This window comes from Hyperolius riggenbachi, chromosome 8 (assembly GCF_040937935.1).
Source record: "Hyperolius riggenbachi isolate aHypRig1 chromosome 8, aHypRig1.pri, whole genome shotgun sequence".
In the NCBI taxonomy this organism is placed as follows: domain Eukaryota; kingdom Metazoa; phylum Chordata; class Amphibia; order Anura; family Hyperoliidae; genus Hyperolius; species Hyperolius riggenbachi.
In genome coordinates this window covers 48,405,489-48,427,917 of record NC_090653.1, presented here as the reverse complement: position 1 = coordinate 48,427,917, position 22,429 = coordinate 48,405,489, and positions in this window count along the sequence as shown.

Genomic DNA, 22,429 nt, shown 5'->3' with positions numbered 1-22,429 from the left:
TGGCCGACAATGGGGCCAATCTGGTTGCCGCAATAGACAGGGGAAACCTGACCCACATCCCCTGTCTTGCCCACGTGCTGAACCTGGTGGTGCAGAAGTTCCTGCGCACCTACCAGGGGATGGGCGAACTGCTGGAAACGGCAAGGAATGTTGTGCGTCACTTCCGGCGCTCGGCTGCAGCCTGTGCGAGCCTGGAAGACGTGCAAAAGGAGCTGGATCTGCCACGCCATCGGCTGATCCTTGACGTTCCGACTCGCTGGAACTCCACCCTGGCGATGTTGGAGCGTCTGGTTGAACAGAAGCACGCTGTCAACCAGTACCTTGCCCTGGCCACTGTTTCCGCCGCTCAGAGAAGGGACAAGACCAGCAACATCCCGTCCATCGTCCCCGATGATGACTGGAGGCACATGCAGCAGGTGTGCTTTGTGCTGGCTCCCTTCCTGCAGGCCACAAACATGGTGAGCAGGGACCATGCTATGGTCTGCGAGTGGGTGCCCCTGGTTTCTCTGCTGAACAGGGCCCTCGATGCTTTGCTGGAACAGGGAGCGGCAGCCTTGGACCAGCAGGAGCGGCAACCAGCTGCGCAGTCCACCTCTGAGGGGGAGGAGGAGGAGGACTTGGTGGAGGTCCCTGACCTGGCTGCTGATGAGGGGGATCAGCACAGCGCAGCTGAGTTGGTGCGGGGGTGGAGAGAGGATGAGGCGGCAGAGGAGGAGGATGAGGACAGCACTGACGTCGATGTGCCAGCAGACGTGGCCCGCCTCTTCCCAATGGCAGCGCACATGCTGACGTGCCTGCGCAGGGACCCCAGGGTGATCCAGATGAAGCAGAGGGAGGACATCTGGATCAGCATGATGTTGGACCCACGCCTCAAGGGGAAGTTGAGCCAGTTCCTGCCGCCTGCAGGAGGAGACCCAGCGCAACAAATAAGGAGCTTGCAGCAGGCCCTTGTTGAGCGCTTGGAGGAAGCCTTCCCCCAGCCTTCCACCCCCACTGTCCAGCAGCCAGCACAGAGGCAGCAGCAGGTGCCTGCATCCAGCAGCAGCAAGCGCCCCACAGACCTGCTGTCTCTCAGCCACGAGCTCTACAGGACTGTAGAGGCTCCGGCAGCAGTGACTAGAGAGGAGATGCATGCAGCAGCATCCTCCTCCGGTCACAGCCAGCGCCTGACCCGCATGGTGGCTGACTACATGGGGTCGTACAGCGGGCTTGACAGCGATGCCCCTGTTGATCCCATGGAGTATTGGGTCAAGCGCATGGAGATCTGGAGCGAGCTGGCGCAGTACGCCCTGGAAGTGCTGTCCTGCCCCCCTTCCAGCGTGCTGTCCGAGCGCTGCTTCAGTGCAGCTGGTGGCGTGGTCACCGAGAAACGCTCACGTCTGTCTCACAAGTCTGTGGACAGACTGACGTTTCTCAAGATGAACCAGGCGTGGGTGGAAGGCGAGTTCCTGGCCCCTGTTGTCGGCGAGAGGGGGACATGAACTGGCTGCCGGAACCATCGTTAATGTGCCTTACCACCCTTTACCACCTCCTGGCTCCTGCTCACTAAGCCAGCCTGGTTCACTTTGACTATTACGTCGCCTGCAGCCACACATTTTACACCTACAGTGGGCTGCTGTGTACTGCCCTTCTGCTGTCTGTCTGTGTTTCCCACTGCCAGGGTACACAGAATTACCTTCTTCTGCTGCCACTCTGCCACCAGCTATTACGTCAAACAATAGCTATATTGGTTGTAAAACCAAAAACCAAAAAACCATAAAAAAAAAAAAAAGGTTTAATTTTTCTGAGGTGCCCGGGTTGAAAACTGTGTTGTCCCAGTTGTGTATTGGACACAATGTGGGCTGCACGACCGCTGTCTGGGACCTCCTGTTGTGTTTATTTACAGCCCTGGTATCACCGCTAGGTACCAGGGCTATTATGTCACGCTGCCTACCTGCTGCCACACTCACACTGCTCCTCCATACCTCCTCCTGCTGCTGCTGCTGCTGTCTGTCTGTGTTTCCCACTGCCAGGGTACACAGAATTACCTTCTTCTGCTGCCACTCTGCCACCAGCTATTACGTCAAACAATAGCTATATTGGTTGCAAAACCAAAACCAAACAAACCATTAAAAAAAAAAAGGTTTAATTTTTCTGAGGTGCCCGGGTTGAAAACTGTGTTGTCCCAGTTGTGTATTGGACACAATGTGGGCTGCACGACCGCTGTCTGGGACCTCCTGTTGTGTTTATTTACAGCCCTGGTATCACCGCTAGGTACCAGGGCTATTATGTCACGCTGCCTACCTGCTGCCACACTCACACTGCTCCTCCATACCTCCTCCTGCTGCTGCTGCTGCTGCTGTCTGTCTGTGTTTCCCACTGCCAGGGTACACAGATGATTTACCTTCTGCTGCCACTCTGCCACCAGCTATTACGTCAAACAATAGCTGCTCGCCTACTCCTCCATTCCTCCTCCTGCTGCTGCTGTCTGTCTGTGTTTCCCACTGCCAGGGTACACAGAATTACCTTCTTCTGCTGCCACTCTGCCACCAGCTATTACGTCAAACAATAGCTATATTGGTTGCAAAACCAAAACCAAACAAACCATTAAAAAAAAAAAAAAAGGTTTAATTTTTCTGAGGTGCCCGGGTTGAAAACTGTGTTGTCCCAGTTGTGTATTGGACACAATGTGGGCTGCACGACCGCTGTCTGGGACCTCCTGTTGTGTTTATTTACAGCCCTGGTATCACCGCTAGGTACCAGGGCTATTATGTCACGCTGCCTACCTGCTGCCACACTCACACTACTCCTCCATACCTCCTCCTGCTGCTGCTGCTGCTGTCTGTCTGTGTTTCCCACTGCCAGGGTACACTACACAGATGATTTACCTTCTGCTGCCACTCTGCCACCAGCTATTACGTCAAACAATAGCTGCTCACATTACTCCTCCATTCCTCCTGCTGCTGTTGCTGTCTGTCTGTGTTTCCCACTGCCAGGGTACACAGAATTACCTTCTGCTGCCACTCTGCCACCAGCTATTACGTCAAACAATAGCTATATTGGTTGCAAAACCAAAACCAAACAAACCATTAAAAAAAAAAAAAAGGTTTAATTTTTCTGAGGTGCCCGGGTTGAAAACTGTGTTGTCCCAGTTGTGTATTGGACACAATGTGGGCTGCACGACCGCTGTCTGGGACCTCCTGTTGTGTTTATTTACAGCCCTGGTATCACCGCTAGGTACCAGGGCTATTATGTCACGGCGAGCTGCCTGCCTCATTGACTGCCTGCTGCCACACACTCATCCTCCTCCTCCTGCTGCTGAATTTACCTCCTGCTGTCTTTGTGTTTCCACTGCCAGGGAGCACATACAATGGCGCTTCCAACATGCGTGCGCCCACCAGCTATTTGTTACGCTCAAAAATAGCTGCATTTCTTTAAAAAAAAAATTGAAAAGAGAAATACGTGAAGAAGAAGAAGACGATATTGAAAAAGAAGGAGAAGATGAAGATGAAGAAGAAGATGAAGAAGATGATGAAGAAGAAGATGAAAAAGAAGAAGAAGATGAAGAAGATGAAGAAGATGAAGAAGAAGAAGATGAAGAAGAAGAAGATGAAGAAGAAGAAGAAGAAGATGAAGAAGATGATGAAGAAGATGAAGAAGAAGAAGAAGAAGATGAAGAAGAAGAAGAAGAAGATGAAGAAGAAGAAGAAGAAGATGAAGAAGAAGAAGAAGATGAAGAAGAAGAAGATGAAGAAGATGAAGATGAAGAAGAAGAAGAAGATGAAGAAGATGAAGATGAAGAAGAAGATGATGAAGAAGAAGAAGAAGATGATGAAGAAGAAGAAGATGATGAAGAAGAAGAAGAAGATGATGAAGAAGAAGAAGAAGAAGAAGAAGAAGACAATATAGAAGAAGAAGAAGAAGATATAGAAGAAGAAGATCTAGAAGAAGAAGAAGAAAGATAAAGAAGAAGAAGAACAAGTATATACAGTAACACTACTGAACAAAATTAAGGACACAACTTCTCTTTCCACATTTTTTTTTAAAGGAACATCCCCACATAATCACTTGCTGTTGTTACTTGGAAAAAAAGATGTTTCTTGCATCATTCACCCTCAAAACAAGTGTTGGAAGCTATTTAAGGCCAATTCGAATAGTCAGCTCGAATAGTGAGCTCGAATACCGACTCGAATAGTGAGCTCGAAGTCCGAGGTCGAATCGAATAGTAAAAATTATTCGACTCGAATATTCGACTGACCTCGAATAATTTACTATTCGAATTCGACCTAACTCGAATTTTGAAAAGGGGTATTTGAGCATCACTAATTGCGGCTGAATAGCAATCCTTGGCCAAAGCACTGCGGCTGCGTATATACCCCCTGGAAACCCCGTTAGGAAATTTATTGCGCTTTCATTTGATGCATGTAAAATTACACTACCGTTAGGTTTGCTACTAAAAGTTACATTTACCGCATTTAAAAGTATACTTTTTTCCTTTGAAACCTTAAAATCGATTTTCTCAAAAACTATAAGGTATTTTTAAAAAATTGTTTTTTCCTCTTATTCCTAATGATCTCCTTAACATATCCTGCAAATTTAGGGTTTCTAGCATTTAAGGTGGATTTGCTATTAACCATTAAAGTCGGCAGGTTTTTAAATGTGTTTTTTTTTCCTTTGAAACTTTAAAATCGATTTTCTCAAGAACTATAAGGCCGATTTGAACATTTTTTTTCCTCTTGTAGCCACTGGGGGCCCCTACAAGCTCTGGGGCCCTGGGGCAGCTGCCTCCTTTGCCTTAATGGTAGCGCCGGCCCTGATACAGCACAGTTATTATGAGCACGCTTATTACTAAGGAGGACCATATCTGTCAGGTATCCTACATACACCCTGCATGGGAGGGGGGTTGGGCACATCAGTAAGGGATCCCCCATACATAGCACAGGAAGTAGGGACACATGTGAAAAAGGTGCTGTGGTAATTTGGGTGCTGGAACGTATTGGTAGAGTATTTGTTAAATTGCTGAAATTCTACAGTTTGGCGATGGGCAATACGATAGGAGGATATGGGTCATTTGTACCAATATTTAACGATCGCTAAACCTAACCCTATTCTCCCTCTGTCTATGCCTGACCATACTCAATGCCCCTGCCGCAATTTCTGATGATATTAGACCCGTAGAAAACCCTCTCCACCAATACCCACACTGCCTAAAGTGAAATACAGTGCAGGGCTGTGGAGTTGAAGTCAAGGGGTCAGAGAAATATTTGGGTACCCGGAGTAGCAGGTTTCATAAACTGAGGAGTCGAAGTTGGATGATTTTTGTACCCACTCTATAGCCCTACAAGGGCTGGGGAGTCAAGGAGTCAGAGACGGAGCAATTTTGTGTACCTGGAGTCGGAGTCGGTGGTTTCATAAGCTGAGGAGTTGGAGTTGGATGTTTTTTGCACCCACTCCATAGTCCTCCAAGTCGAGGAATTGGAGCAATTTTTGGAGTCGGTGGTTTAATGGACTGAGGTGTCGTATAATTTTTGTAACGGCTCCACAGCACTGGTACAGTAACCCCACCCCTTCCTCACCTCGCAAGGTGCTCACCACCTTATCCATCCCATCATTCATCTTTTTCCTGTGGAGGTAAGCACCACTGAGAGCACCTAGCCATCAGCTTCACTGCCTCCAACACGTGCTTTCAATGTCAGAGCTGCCATGTCTTCCCACTGGAGAGTGGGAGGAGGAGTGTATTCAGGGAAAACCCCTTTATCTGCACCATAATTCAAAGAGATGCCAGAGCGGTAGGGACAAGGGGACGGACCCGACAACAGGCTCCAGGAAGTCATAAAAAAACTGCAGCATAACAGAGAGCAATAAAACATTTATGCACCACCATGACGTGATATCTTTTTACCAGTACAAAGGAGACACATAGTAGTAAAACTTACCCTAAGAAGAGTCGAGCAATGGGCAAGAGATGAAGGACCAAGGTTAGCGGCGCCACAAGACCTCACAGTCACAGACTGGGAACTCCACCTCCAGACTAAACATGTTCCTACCACCCCACCGTGAGTTCCAAAGTCACTATGCGCTTTGTGGACCTCAACCCTTTGTCAGGTTCTTCAAACCCGTTCAAAATGTAAGCTTTCAAGCCTCACCGGCTTGCTTTAAGCATGTGTAAAATCATGGGCGGTGCTACACTGGGGCACTGCCTCAGCCCCCTCCCTGGAATCACTGTGCCTCTCTGTGTGCCCTCTGCTCAGTAACATATAGTTAACTGTTTCCAGGCTCCTGAAGCATACAGTGAACAGGGAAGAGTCTGTAAAAAAAACTCTCTATGTTTCTCTCCCTCCTACCTCTTCCCCCTCCTCTTGCTTGTAGTGTCGTGAGACACAGGTTGGGGGCTGGAATGATTTGTCAGTGATCTGTCCACACAGGAGCAGCTTGATAGCAAGTAAGGATTAAAGCATGCAAGCAAACTAGCCAAGTACATCTGTTGGTAGCTTTTTTTCAATGATAGCACCATCATTTGGTCCTGATCATTGCTGAAGCAGTCAGCCTTAATCTTATCATCTGAGTTAGGCAAAAAATATCTAATGCTCGCCATACAAACATCGATTGTGATCACCTAAGTGGGCCTCACTAGCCAGCCATCATGCCCACTATGTGCTCCCCCCAAAATTTGAAGCTGGAGCCTCCACAGTTTAAAATGAGCCTTAGATCAGCCAACGCCTTTTTCCTTTGATTTACTTTTTTATTGTTTTTTAACCGTTGTGAACATTTCCAACTCTACTAACTTAATTAGATCGCAAGCATTGCATGTAAAAGCATCTATCAAGGTATTCAATCTCATAAATGAGAGAGTGACATAAAGCCTGAAGGTTAGGATTAGGAACATTACACATGAACAAACATAGTGAGGCAAATATGTTAAATCTCCCTTTAGGTACCCGTGGTTGTCTGTTCACAGCATTTATCTTATTACGCACAACCTACAGCCTGTGGACTCATATTAATCTCCATTGTTTGTCATTCAATGCATGTCTTGCCTGAACAGGACTCTGAGGAGGTGGGGTTGTTTTGGGAAAGCCCGTCTAATTATTGTTGTCTTGTCTGTATTGCTGTAGCTGCACATCTCACAGACTGTTCCATCCCAATCCCACCGTGAACGTGAAAACAAGCGTACTGCGTCCTCAGCCGACAAGCCTCCACATTTACCCGGAGTGACTCACACATTCCGATACTGATCAGCCCCTGACAGAATACTGATTAGCAGCTGTCTCTGGTTTGATAAAACTGTCGGCCTGAAGGGGTGGGGAACTGGGAAACGTCAAATGCTTTCACAGTTAAGCCCTAAACACACGCTAGATTAGTGTTTCCCAAACCTGTCCTCATGACCCACCAACAGTGCGTGTTTTTTCCAGGTAACCTCAATAGGCATGGAGGGGTTAAAGCAGGGGTCCCCAATCTTTTAGAGCCCGGGGCCCACTATACCGACCAAAATTTTCTCCGGGGGGGCGTGGCTAGTGGCGGCGGCAGTTAGCCCAGTATAGCTAGTATAGTTACCACAGTAAAGCAAGTACAGTTAGCCCAGTATAGCTAGTACAGTTCCCACAGTATAGCAAGTATAGTTAGCCCAGTATAGCAAGTAAAGTTACCACAGTATAGACAGGAGGAAGAGAGAGAGAGAGAGCAGAGACAGACAGACAGGAGGGGGAGAGAGAGAGCAGAGAGACAGACAGGAGGAAGAGAGAGAGAGCAGAGAGAGACAGACAGGAGGAAGAGAGAGAGAGAGCAGAGAGAGACAGACAGGAGAAAGAGAGAGAGAGCAGAGAGAGACAGACAGGAGAGAGAGAGAGAGAGAGAGAGCAGACAGGAGAAAGAAAGAGAGAGAGAGAGCAGAGAGAGGCAGACAGGAGAGAGAGAGAGGGAGAGCAGAGAGAGGCAGACAGGAGAGAGAGAGAGAGAGCAGAGAGAGACAGACAGACAGGAGGAAGAGAGAGAGAGAGCAGAGAGAGACAGACAGGAGAAAGAGAGAGAGCAGAGAGAGACAGACAGGAGAGAGAGAGAGAGAGCAGAGAGAGACAGACAGGAGAGAGAGAGAGAGAGAGAGCAGAGAGAGACAGACAGGAGGGAGAGAGAGAGCAGAGAGAGAGACAGACAGGAGGAAGAGAGAGAGAGAGAGCAGAGAGAGACAGACAGGAGGAAGAGAGAGAGAGCGAGCAGAGAGAGACAGACAGGAGGAAGAGAGAGAGCAGAGAGACAGACAGGAGGAAGAGAGAGAGAGAGCAGAGAGACAGACAGGAGGAAGAGAGAGAGAGAGCAGAGAGACAGACAGGAGGAAGAAAGAGAGAGAGACAGACAGGAGGAAGAGAGAGAGAGCAGAGAGAGAGAGACACTGGCAGCCGTTAGGGATGTCCAGTGATATACTGCCCCGCAGTGGAAGGTGTTGTGGCTCAGAGCTAAGGCCAGCCGTGGTGTACCTGGACTGGTGGCCAGGCCCAGCGGTCGGCGAGAAATCAGTGGCATCTGGCTCTCATTGCCTCAGCGGTGGTGGAGGAGTTGTGGCGAACAGGCCTCTCCCTCTCCGATCAGGCCTCTCTCTTCCCCTGTGTAATGATCCGGATGGTGGAAAGTGCAGTTGGGACAGCCTCTGGGTTCCCAGGGTGCAGCAGAGAACTGGCATCGCGGCGGTGCAGAGTTCACGTGCTGAGGAGCCGGAAGAGCAGCATGGGTGAGACCCAGACAGCCTCCGGATCCTCCTCATGTAGCGGTGGAGCAGCCAGCACATCCATTCTTTAGCAGCAGCATCTGACAGTTCAGTGGGGCCACTGGGGGGTGACAGCAGCGGCGATCCTGCAGGAATACGATCCTCCCTCCCTAGCAGGAAGACTGTGTGCCCCATGTGCTGCCCTGGTTTCCGCCGGTGGCGCAGAAATTGAAATTACGAGCCGGAATGAGGGAGGCGGGGCCAACGGGGGTCTGAGCCAGCTGCAGCCAAACACTGAAGAGGAGGTAGGCGGAGCAGGTACTGCTGGCCTGATTTCTAATGGACCCTGGCTGGCCTTTTTGACACCCCCCTCCCCGCCTGTCACCCGGAGCGCCACGCCCCCTTGCGCTCAATGGACCGTACGCCACTGAACAGGAGCGGCGGCCGCGGCAGCGGGGGGGGGGGGGGGGGGGGAGGGAGAAAGGTCAGATCCGCCGCGGCCCCCCAGAAATTTGCCCATGGACTACCAGGGGGCCGCGGCCCCCAGGTTGGGGACCTTTGGGTTAAAGGGCAACTAAACTGAGAAGAATATGGAGGCTGCCATATTTATTTCCTTTTAAACAATACCAGTTGCCTGCAAACCAGCTGGTCTATGTGGCTGAAGTAGTGTCTGGATTGACTGAATGTCTCTCACTATGTTCACGTCTATGTTCATGCTTATGTTGCCCACCCTACGCCACACGTACGTAGGCTTAATGTATATATGTATGTACAAATGCTATGCCATGTGCTCCAAAAATAATTCCGGGTATGTCTCTGGCATACTTGGCGAATAAAGCTGATTCTGATTCTGGAAACACCTGATCTGCTGCATACTTGTTCAGCTAAAAGTCGTAGAACCAAAGAATCTTCAGGAAAATAAAACAAACAAACAAAAATAAAAATAGAACACTTTTATATAAAAAGGTGACATTTAAAAAAATGTCTTGAGGGTATAAAAACTATGCCTTGTAAGGGTTTTTCGCCTTCCTCTGGATTAACAGGGGTATGTGAAAGGGCAGGCTGGTGTTTTACTTTGTTTTCTGGTTGAACTCGATGGACGCATGTCTTTTTTTCAACCCAAATAACTGTGTAACTATGTAAATACTGTTGTTTTTGCAAATAAGGGCTGGTAATTAGTGACGGACGCAAAACGGAAAAAATACACCTTTATTTCCAAATAAAATAATTTTCACCATCAGTGGTCTAACTAGTTTTAATAGCCCCCCCCCCCCGCTGCAAAAACGATAGCGTGGGGCCCCCTTTGTCCTCGAACCCCATGGGCTGGCAGCCTGCGAATGGCAGAAGAGAGTGTTCTGCTGTGAAGGAGCAGGAAAAATTTGCACATGCTCCTGCACACGTTTTTTTATGAGCGAACGGGGAGGTTTCTTTGCTAATTGGCTGCACTTTTATTTGGGGAGAGGTAGGTGAAGGGGCCCAAAACCTCTGGTCCCTCCTACGGTGGCACAGGTCGCAGGGGTGATTGCTATGCCCATGGTCACCTTACATTGAACTAGGGACTTATTTTTAGCACTGCAATAACCGGTACAAATGGGCAAATAAAATGTGTGGGTTTTATGCACAGTAGCACGTTTAATTTGAAAACTATAATGGCCTAAAACTGAGAAATAATGATTTTTTTTCCATTGTTTTCTTTCTTATTATTTCTGTTAAAATGCATTTAGTATAAAATAATTCTTAGCAAAATATACCACCCAAAGAAAGCCTAATTAGTGGCAAAAACCCACAAGATGCAGATCATAAGTAGTGATAAAGTTATTGGCAAATGAAAGGGAGGAGCGCTGAAATGTGAAAATTGATTGGTCCATATGGGGAAAAACATCTTAGTGGTGAACTGGTTAAAATAACACAAATTATGCACATATAGGGATGGCCCTGCTTAGGAGAACTCATGGAGAAGCATGTGATCAGTTTGATCAGCTGATAGATTTGTAAGGTTCTGATTGGCTGGTCATGATCATGCGTTAAACCAAGAAGTCACCACAGCAAATCAGAAGCTTACAAATCTATCAGCTGATCTAACTGATCACAGGACGGAGAAACAAAAATACAGACTAATACAGAAAAAAAATCACACTAGGCACAAAATTAACTGTGTTAATTGCGGCTATGACGAGAAATGTAAGCACTAGAGAGCCTGTCTGATATGTGTAGCCACAGCATGTAGCCTGCTTTTTTAATACCTAGCCGCAATTAACATGGGCGTCTGTAGGGACACCCAAGCTTACATGGCACCCCATATTTTATGTGTGTTGCGGTGTTATTGCGGTGAAGGCAGGGTGAATACCAGTGGATTTACAGCAGGGAGGACGTTAGGCATGCAAGGGTGTGGGGTCATTCAGGGTTAGACATCGTTGGGGGGCAGTTAGGATAGGGTTAGGTTTACCATTAAAATATTGGCAAACATTTACCAATATTCTACTATCAGAATAGCCACTGCACAATAGTAGAGTATTGGTAATTTTTACTGTTATTCTACTAGCGGCTATTTCCGGTGCCAAAATTTTCCTTTTTTTTCCATGTATGCGTTCTCTACTGCCCAATGAAGTGATGTTTTGAAAAAAAACGGTATACAGTGGGTTGCAAAAGTATTCGGCCCTCCTGAAGTTTTCCACATTTTGTCACATTACTGCCACAAACATGAATCAATTTTATTGGAATTCCACATGAAAGACCAATACAAAGTGGTGTACATGTAAGAAGTGGAACGAAAATCATACATCATTCCAAACATTTTTTACAGATCAATAACTGCAAAGTGGGGTGTGCATAATTATTCAGCCCCCATTGTCTGAGTGTAGTCAGTTTCCCATAGACATTGCCTGATGAGTGCTAATGACTAAATAGAGTGCACCTGTGTGTAATCTAATGTCAGTACAAATACACCTGCTCTGTGAGGGCCTCAAGGGTTGTCTAAGAGAATATTGGGAGCAACAACACCATGAAGTCCAAAGAACACACAAGACCGATCAGGGATAAAGTTATTGAGAAATTTAAAGCAGGCTTAGGCTACAAAAAGATTTCCAAAGCCTTGAACATCCTACGGAGTAATACAAAACTCTCACTGAATGTACTTCTAAAAATAATATACTCATGGTAATGACCAGCAGTCTAGAGGAGAGTGACTTATCTTCTAGCATGGCCACTGAATTGCCCTAGACTGTGTCTCATGGGAAAAGCTAACACGGCTTATCCGGTTAGCGTTCCTCAACAATAAATAAAAGACTCACAGGTCAGATGAAAAAACACTTAATATAACTCAGAGAGTACAAAAGGACTGATTACTCAGAGAGTACAAAAGGCTGATATCTCCAGCACTTATCATAGACAGCGGCACAGCCTGGTACCTACACATGAATAAGCGTGACTTTGGTGATTAGCATGCCACATTACTATACAGTGTGTACACACCCTTGAATTATGTCACCCGTCAGGGATTGGGACTCCATCCCCTTGCACGACATCACTGGGCCGGCCAGTACGAATGCATGTCAGTTGTAGAGCTGACAACATGTTCTGTTGCTATGCTGGGGTGTTGGGGCGGAGGGACCACGGAGCAGCGCGTACGTTTTATCACACGGCAGGCGGGGGAGCAGTGTAAACAATGAAGTTGGCCATCAGTTGGGTGAGCTGATCCACCCGGATGGATTGCTTACTGGTTGGGGGTCAGTGGCTTGATATCAGCTGAGCCAGTCGTTATCGACCGCCTCAGCGAACATTAGTGTGTACGAGCTTTAAAGGGACTCCGAGCTCAAAATAAATACGAAATTAGTACTCACCTGGTGCTTGCTGCAGCCCAGTGTAGGTCAGAAGGTCCCACGGCGGCGTCCCTGCTCCTCTCCCAAGGCCTGTCCAGAAATGGCTGGCCGGCGGCTGCCCGGCGACACTGAGCCCAAGTGTCGGACTCCTTCTTCCTTATACGTCATTGCTGTCGTCACACGCCGGCCGCCTTGTGTCATCACGGTGGCCGGCGTGACAGTACAGCGCATGCGCGGTTTAATCGTGCATGCGCCGTACTGTCACGCCGGCCACCGTGATGACGTGAGGTGGCCGGCGTGTGACGACAGCAATGCCGGCCAGCCATTTCTGGACAGGCCTTGGGAGAAGAGCCAGGACGCCGCAGTGGGACCTCCCAACCTACACTGGGCTGCAGAAAGCCCCAGGTGAGTACTAATTTCGCTCTCTTTAACCTATTTTGGTTCCTGGACGTAGAAACTACGTCCAGGAACCATGCGCGCTCCCGCGGCCCATCGCGCGCGTCCACGCGCGCTCCCGGCCCACGGTTCGTTAGCCAGGCAATCAGTGAATCAGCTATGGTGCCCGATCACTGATTCCTCTCCCCCGCTGAAAAAGCGACAGCTTCTCTTGGAAGCTTCACTTTTTCTGGCTGTAACGTACCCCATGCGTCGCTCTAAGCGTGTGTTACACTTAGAGTGATGTCATGTAAACAAACTCGTGGCCGACATCTTGTGGCCAAAAAGTAAAACTACAACTAAAAGTAAAAAAAATAAAATTCAAACACACATTTACATTATAAATCACTTGTTTACATCCCACCCTCCAAAAACTACCCAAATAAAATGTTTAATATAAAAAAAAAAAAAATTACAATAAAAAAAACAACAACATGTAAATATTTACCTAAGGGTCTAAACTTTTTAAATATCAATGTAAGGGCTGGTTCACACGGGCGTCTGCTGAGCTTTTGCTTGGCATTGCGTTCAAACGCCAGCGTTTAAACGCCAGCGTTTAAAAGCTAGCTTTTGAAAGCTTTTGAAAAGCGTTCAAGGCTAGCAGTTCTGGTCTCTGCTATTGTTTCCTCGCGTTTACTGCCTCTGAAAGCAGCATGTTGCTTTTGAGACTAGACGCAACGCTGGGATCTACTGCCAGGCTTTCATGAAAGCCTGTAAAAGCCAGCTCTAAACGCTTCTATTCACTTGCATGGGATGGCAGTAGATCCCAAAAAACGCTGCGTCTGAAACGCTGCGTTAAACGCCACAAAAACGCCCGTCTGAACCAGCCCTAAAGATGAAATACTTCTATATTTTTTTTATTTTAAATTTGTAAATAGTGATAGATGCAAAACTGAAAAAATGCACCTTTATTTCAAAATAAAATATTGTCGCCATACATTGTGATAGGGACATAATTTTAACGCTGTAATAACCGGGACATATGGGCAAATACAATACGTGAGTTTTAATTATGGAGACATGTATTATTTTAAAACTATAATGGCTGAAAACTGAGAAATAATGATTTTTTTCCGTTTTTTTCTTATTCTTCCTGTTAAAATACATTTACAGTAAAGTGGCTCTTAGCAAAATGTACCCCCCAAAGAAAGCCTAATTGGTGGCGGAAAAAACAAGATATAGATCAGTTCATTGTGATAAGTAGTGATAAAGTTATAGGCTAATGAATGGGAGGTGAACATTTCTCAAGTGAAAACGACGGAACGCGAATGGGTTAAAGAGAATCTGTACTAAAAAAAAAAACCTCTGGTGGATACTTACCTCGGGAGGGGGGAGGCTCAGGGTCTCAATGAGGCTTCCCCCTCCCCTGTAGCTTCAGGGAATCCAGCGCTGGATCCCCCGAATCCTCCCCCGACAAGCTTGACAAGGGATGATATAGTTACCTCTCCGGGAGCCAGCACAGGAGCAGTAAGGCGGAAAGTAGAGCAGATCGACCAGTTCAGCTATTTCTGCCTTAACTCGAATGAAGAGTGGCTAGTGCGCCTGCACAGGGTCACGGTAGGTAAATATTTACATCACCACACTTCGATGGGACCCTGGCAGGCTAACGGAGGGACAGAGGAGGACGGGGAAGCTTCGGTAGGAACCTGAGGCTTCCCCCTCCCGAGCTAAGTGTCCCCCAGAGGGATTTTTTTTTTATTTACAGATCCTCTTTAAGTCACCCTGTCATACCTCCTAACTTTTTGAGATGAGAAAGGACACTTAAGCTACGCCCTGCCACATCCCCTTGATCACGCCCCTTGTCACGCATACCATAAAGATTTCATAAGAAAAATATGTTGTTTTATAATTCAAGCCACCCTGGTCCTTTCCATCCTGTTTCATTTTCCTTCATATTAAAATTTTAAAATTAATAATATATCAATTTAAAGGATGGGAATAAAGTTTAGAGTCAATCAAACACATTTTTCGTAGAGAAAAATATATATTTACATAGAAAGAGGGACAAAGTCCTGAAAGAGGGACAAATGAGGAGGAAAGAGGGACAGAGCTCCCAAAGAGGGACTGTCCAAAAGAGGGACAGTTGGGAGCCATGCCCTGTAGACTTTGTGGTATACCATTACTAAGGACACCACCTCAGCCTTAGGAGACCAGGGTTCGAATCTTGGCTGTTCCTATTCAGTAACGAGGCAGATGATTTCGGCACCATCGCTGCATGTCTCATTTGGGCACCCAGAGTTTTAGCAGGGCGACATATGAATTAGTAAAACAAAAGGGTAATTCGGCTACCGGCAGCAGCTGGTGCCTGAATTACATGTCCCCCTGAGTTGCTACAACTTATAGTAATCAGCGCGGGCCTGGAATTTGTGCAAGGTTAGACATTTTTTGGCTTCACCCTGCGCCAAAATAGCCCGCACTGATAATGAATGGACTCATTTCCATAAGTCAGTACCTATTCAGTAAGGAGTCTTTGGGCAAGACTCCCTAACACTGCTTCTGCCAACTGAGCGCGCCCCTAGTGACTGCAGTGCAGGAGTAAAGCCCCTTACAAATAGAAGGGGGGGGGGGCAATCACTTTTTCACACAGGGCCATGTAGGTTTTGAGGTTTTTTTTCTCACTAAATAATAAAAACCATCATTTAAAACTGCATTTTGTGTTCAATTATGTTATCTTTGACTAATAGTTAATGGTTTTTGATGAGCAGAAACATTTAAGTGTGACAAATATGCAAAAGAATAAGAAATCAGGAAGGGGGCAAATAGTTTTTCACACCACTGTATCCCCTTTTCTTATTTCTCTCTGCATCAAACACAATAGGGGAATGATAGCTGAGTGAGTTGTGCGCCCCCTCCTATACTGCGCACTGAGGCTGGAGCCTCTCTTACCTCTGCCTCAGCCTGGCCCTGACCAGAGGCTTCCCATGTCCTCCCTGAGACCACACTGGTACCCTCTGAAAATTTGCAGTCGCACTGCGCAGTAGTACAGAGCTGCTAGAGTGACTCTGTGCTACTGTTAAGACATGATATGTAGACTCCTGCAGGATGATAAGATAACCTTTCCACACCTAAAGAGAGAGGTTTAGCAAGAAAGGGGCCTTATCCCCTCCAGAGTTAAAGGGAAGCTTCACGCAGCACCTAAAAAAAATAAAAATACAAATCCACTTACCTGGGGATTCCTGCAGCCCGTGGCAGGCAGGAGGTGCCCTCGGCGCTGCTCCGCAGGCTCCCGGTCTTCTCCGGTGGCGCACCCGACCTGGCCAGGCTGGCTTCCAGGTCGGGCTCTTCTGCACTCCAAAATGCGCCTCACGGGGGTGCGGTGACATCATCGGACGTCCTCCGGGCTGTACTGCACAGGCGCAGTAGTTCGCCCGGAGGACGTCCGATGACGTCAGCGCGCCCCCGTGAGGCACATTTTGGAGCGGAGTGCACCCGACCTGGAAGCCGGCCTGGCCAGGTCGGGTGCACCACCAGAGAAGACCGGGAGCCTGCGGAGCAGCGCCGAGGGCACCTCCTGCCTGCCACGGGCTGGAGGAATCCCCAGGTAAGTGGATGCGGATTTTTATTTTTTGTAGGTGCTGCGTGAACCTTCCCTTTAAGTTAAAGGAGTCATCAGGGGAAAAATAGTAAAATAAGTGCTACTTACCAGGGGCTTCCTCCAGCTCCAAGCTCCCAGGACGTCCCTCGCCGCAGCTCTGCCCGCAGCCATTCGCCGTAGGTCCCTCCCGGTCACCGGCGATGACGTCAGAGCGACCTCCAGGTCGCTCTGTACTGCGCCTGCGCGAGCAGCGCTGTCAATCACCGTCACGTGGGCCGGAGCGGACTGACAGCACTGCTCGCTTAGGCGCAGTACAGAGCGACCTGGAGGTCGCTCTGACGTCATCGCCAGGGACCGGGACGGACCTGCGGCGAACGGCTGAGGCAGAGCTGCGGCGAGGGACGTCCTGGGAGCTTGGAGCTGGAGGAAGCCCCCGGTAAGTACCACTTATTTTACTATTTTTACCCTGATGACTCCTTTAAAGGGGAACTGAAGAGAGAGGTATATGGAGGCTGTCATGTTTATTTACTTTTAATCAATACCAGTTGCCTGGCAGCCCTGCTGGTCTATTTCTCTGCAGTAGTATCTGATTAAAACCAGAAACAAGCATGCAGCTAGTCTTGTCAGATCAGACTTATAAGTCTGAACCACTGAAGCATCTGATCTGCTGCATGCTTGTTCAGGGGCTATGGCTAATAGTATTAGAGGCAGAGGATCAGCAGGGCTGCCAGGCAACTGGTATTGTCTAAAAGGAAATAAACATGACAGCCTCCATATACCTCTCTCTTCAGTTCCCCTTTAACAGTCAAGAGTTAACATTGTATGGCCTGCCCATCTGATTCTCCCTGAGCATGCTGGGTATTCTGTAAAGCTGCCGCTGTAGTTCCGCAGTGTCGGCACACGTCACGTGGTGCGCTCCCGGGCCCCCGGCCATGCAGCCCCCGCTGGAGTCGGACGATGTGTATGACTTCCTGTTTAAGATGGTTCTGGTCAGGGACGCCAGGGTTTGGGAAGACGTGCGTCGTGCAGAGGTTCAAGAGCGGAGTGTTTGTGGAGAGACAGGAGAACACCATCGGGGTGGACAAAGATCCCAATAGTTCATGATCCAGACTAGTGATGGGTCGTTCGCGAACGAACCGGCTCTAAGAGCCGGCTCTTTGCTGAGAACGACAAGAGCCGGCTCTCAGTTTTAAAAGAGCCGATGCTTCAGCCGCCCCACAGAGCTCTGATTTGCTCTGTAATAAAGGGCGCTGAGGCATGCTGGGAGATGTAGTCCTCCTCTTCCAGCTTGTAGGAGTGTATTGGGCGGAGCAGAGCAGTAGCAGGAGGGATTGCACCATTTCGAGAAGCAGTCTGGAGTTGTCATGGAGACAGGGGCGGGGCTTTTACTCCAATTCTGAGTGGTGTCTAGTGATATGTAATGAAGAGCCAATTCAGAGCCGTAAGAGCCGATTCTCCGAGAAGAGCCGGAATTCCCATCACTAATCCAGACAACACTACTAAGTGGTAGTGTTGTCCGGATCATGAACGATTCGGATCTTTGATCCGAATCTCTTTTGTGAGTCGAATCATCCGAATCATCAAAATGAGTGATTCGGATTGTAAAGGGGGCGGGGCCAGGAGTGACACGCCCCCTCTCAGCGGGCAGCGGGGTCCTGGAAGCAGAGCAGAGATGGATCGCTCTGTTGAAGGGGAGGCAGCCTTGCACAGCCACAGGTAGATGAGAGAGAGGGGACATGGGTGCCACTGCCAGATATGTGTAGAGCACACATACTGGCTGAAATGTGCTGCTCATTATAGGCTGTCTGTTCCGCAGTTGTGCACAGTGAACAAATGGGAAAGTTTTGGCTCAGAAGCAGCACAGCTCAGTAACTTTGCAGGCACTGTGATTGCAGGGAAATATGATCCTCCTGCACTCGCTCTAAACAGCTGCACTTCACTTCTGGGAATGCTTTGGGGAATGCTTTCTTTCACTGTGCGACATTTGCTTTCAAAGTACACAGATGAGCATATATGTGAAATATATGTAAAGCTATGATTGCAGCATGTGGGTATTGTGTGCAAGCAAACATTTCTGCTCTCTGTTCGTCCCTCCTCCCTTCTCTGTCCACTCCCTGCCCTCTGTCCATCTTCTCCCCTTCTCTGTGTGTCCACCCCCCTCCCCTTCTCTGTCCAGTGTCCACCGCAGGGAAAGACCTGTCCTGTTCATTTCACCCCGAATGCTTCCGTAGTAAAATGATCCGAGATTCGGATCAAAGATCCGGATCTTTTCAATGATCCAATTCGAATCATCCGGATCGAACTTCGCATCTCTACTAAGTGGGAGTGCAGGGGGCAGATGCTTTCTATCCTGGCTGAGATCACATGCAGCAAGGCAGCCAGTGAGAGGGGGGCAGCTCTCCTGCCATGTGCGGCTCCTTAATTTGAGGCAGCGAACACACTTGAGCAGGGAACACACTTGTCTTTCAGTTTTCTGCGCGCGTTTTCCTGCATACTTTTTCTGCACAGCAAGTGTGTTTCTATGCAGGAAAACGCACGCGTTTTTTCACAGCAGCTGATGTAATTGATAGAGAAAACTGACAAAACGTGCAGAATCAGGATGCAGAATGTCAGTTTTTTTTCTGCGCGAACAACACAGAAAGTGTGTACTAGCACATTGATTAACATGAGTTCTCAGTTTTTCTGTGCAGAAAACGCGCACGAAAACAGTGTGTTCCTGAATGTAGAAGCTCCGTTTCAGCTGGAGCTGTGTTGTATCTGCGTGGGACTGCCCTGCTCTCTCTCCCCCCTGTCGTGATATAGTGGACTTGTGTGTGAGCTGGCAGGGGGAGAGCCTGTGAAGTGCAGCAGCCCCGCCCCCCTCCTTGCAGAGAGACAGCAACACACAGCCTGAGCCCGGGAAGGACACAGGACAGAGATGAGCTTGTGCTGGGGATAGGCAGAATGGTCAGGAGACAACTGTTATCCTTCAGCGTTTCTCTTTTCCCCTCTCCCTTTTATCTTGTGCTCTCTCTCTTTGTTTTCGTACCCCCCTTCCATCTTGCCCCCACCCTGTTTTCTTATACCTCTTTCCATCTTTTAAACCCTTTCCTCTGTTTTCCTATCACCTCTTCATCTTGTGTTCTCCCCCCTCTGATTGTCCTCTGAGGAGCTCACAATCTAATCCTACCATAGTAATAGTCTAATGTCCTGCCATATTATTATTATGTATTTATATAGCACTGACATCTTCTGAAGCACTGTACCGAGTACATAGTCATGGCTCAGACTGTCCTCAGAGGAGTTTACAATCTAATTATACCATAGTCATAGTCTAATGTCCTGCCATATTATTATTATGTATTATATAGCACTGACATGTTCTGCAGCACTTTACAGAGAACATAGCCATGTCACTGACTGTCCTCAGAGGAGCTCACAATCTAATCCTACCATAGTAATAGTCTAATGTCCTGCCATATTATTATTATGTGTTATATAGCACTGACATGTTCTGGAGCACTTTACAGAGAACATAGTCATGTCACTGTCCTCAGAGGAGCTCACAATCTAATTCTACCATAGTCATAGTCTAATGTTTGTACCATATTATTATTATGTATTTATATAGCACTGACAGGTTCTGCAGCACTTTACAGAGTACATAGTCATGTCACTGACTGTCCTCGGAGGAGCTCACATTCTAATCCTACCATAGTCATAGTCTAATGTCCTGCCATATTATTATTATGTATTTATATAGCACTGACATGTTCTGCAGCACTTTACAGAGAACATAGTCATGTCACTGTCCTCAGAGGAGCTCACAATCTAATCCTACCATAGTCATAGTCTAATGTCCTGCCATATTATTATTATGTATTATATAGCACTGACATGTTCTGCAGCACTTTACAGAGAACATAGTCATGTCACTGACTGTCCTCAGAGGAGCTCACAATCTAATCCTACCATAGTCATAGTCTAATGTCCTACCATATTATTATTATGTACTAGCTGATTGCCCGGCGTAGCCCGGGTATGTACAGTATTTGGCTGGTGTTGGCTCTGCATACTTTTTCTAACCCTAACACACAATTACTCAATGACCAAGTTTGTGAGCTTTGCGGTCTGTGGTATCAATAATTTGCATTGAAATGAAAAAAACTGATTGGCTGTTTGTGGCTCCACACCCTTTTCTGAATTTGAACCTCAGTCACCCAATAACCAACTGTACCAGGTTTGAAGCCTGTGCCATTCACAGTTCAAGAATGGTAGCAATTAAATATTCCCCTTGAAAAGCAATAGGTGAAGTTTGATTCACTTTTGTAGGCTCCACCCACTTTTCTGAATATTAATCCCAGTCACCCAGTGACCAACTGTGCAAAGTTTAAAAACCCTGCTATTAACAGTGTAAGAATGGCTGCAGTTTACATTTTCCCAGTGAAATTTGTATTTGTCTCCACCCACTGATGACCCGGCGTTGCCCGGGAATGTATTTGACTGGTGTTGGCTTCGCCCACTTTCTAACCCTAACGCACAAACACTCAATGACCAAGTTTGTGAGCTTTGGGGTCCTTGGCATCAATCATTTGCATATTCCCATAGAAATTAAACAAATCAGATGTTTATGTGGCTCCGCCCCTCTCCAGCATTTAAACCCCAGTCACCCAATGACCAACTGTAGCAGGTTTGAGGCATCTGCTATTAACAGTGTAAAAATGGCAGCAATTTAAATATTCCACTTGAAAATCAACAGGTGAATTTTGATTGGCTATTATAGGCTCCACCCACTTCCCTGAATATTAATCTCAATCACCCAGTGACCATCTGGGCAAAGTTTGAGAACCCTGCCATTAACAGTGTAAGATGGGCTACAGTTTACACTTTCCCAGTAAAAAAATGTTTTGGCTCCGTCCACTTTTTGTAACCTGGACACAAAGTCACTACTCAATGCCCAAGTTTGTGAGTTTTGGGGTCCTTGGCATCAATCATTTGTATTTTCCCATGAAATGAAACAAATCGGATTCACTGTTTGTGGCTCTGTCCCCTTTTCTGAATTTGATCCCCAGTGACCCAATGACCCACTGTACCAGGCTTGACGCTTGTGCCATTAACAGTGCAAGAATTGCAGCAATTTTAATATTCTCCTTGAAAAGTGACATGTGATTTTTGATTGGCATTTTTAGGCTCCACCCACTTTTCTGAATATTAATCCCAGTCACCCAGTAACCAGCTATGCTAAGTTTGAGAACCCTGCCATTAACAGTGAAGAAGGGCTGCAGTTTACAATTTATCAGAAAAATCTGTTTTTAACTCCACCCACTTTTTGTAACCTTGACACAGTCACTACTCAATGACCGAGTTTGTGAGCTTTTGGGTTCCTGGCATCAAAATTGTGCTAATGAAAGCAGTTTATCCAGCAAAGAAATCTGGCTGTTTTTGCCTCCGCCCCTTTACTGAATTTGAACCCCAAACACTTAACAACCGACTGTAGCAGGTTTGAGGCCTCTGCTATTAACAGTGTGAGAATGGCTGCAGTTTCAATATTCCCCTTGAAAATCAATAGGTGAATTTTGATTTGCTCTTGTAGGCTCCACCGACTTTTCCGAATATTAATCCTAGTCACCCAGTGACCAACTGTGTGAAGTTTGAGAACCCTGCCATTAACAGTGTAAGAAAAGCTGCAGTTTACATTTTCCCAGGTAAAAAGTTAGTTGTTTTTGGCTCCGCCCACTATTTCTAATCTTGACATACAGTCACTTAATGACCAAGTTTATGAGCTTTGGGGTCCTTGGCATCAATAAGTTGCATTTTACCATTGAAATTAAACAAATCTGATTGGCTATTTTTGGCCCGCTCCCTTCAGAATTTAAACCCCAGTCTCCCAGTGACTGACTGTAGCAGATTTTAGGCCTCTGCCATTAAGAGTGCATGAATGGCAGCAATGTAAATATTTCCCTTGAAAATCAAAAGGTGAATTTT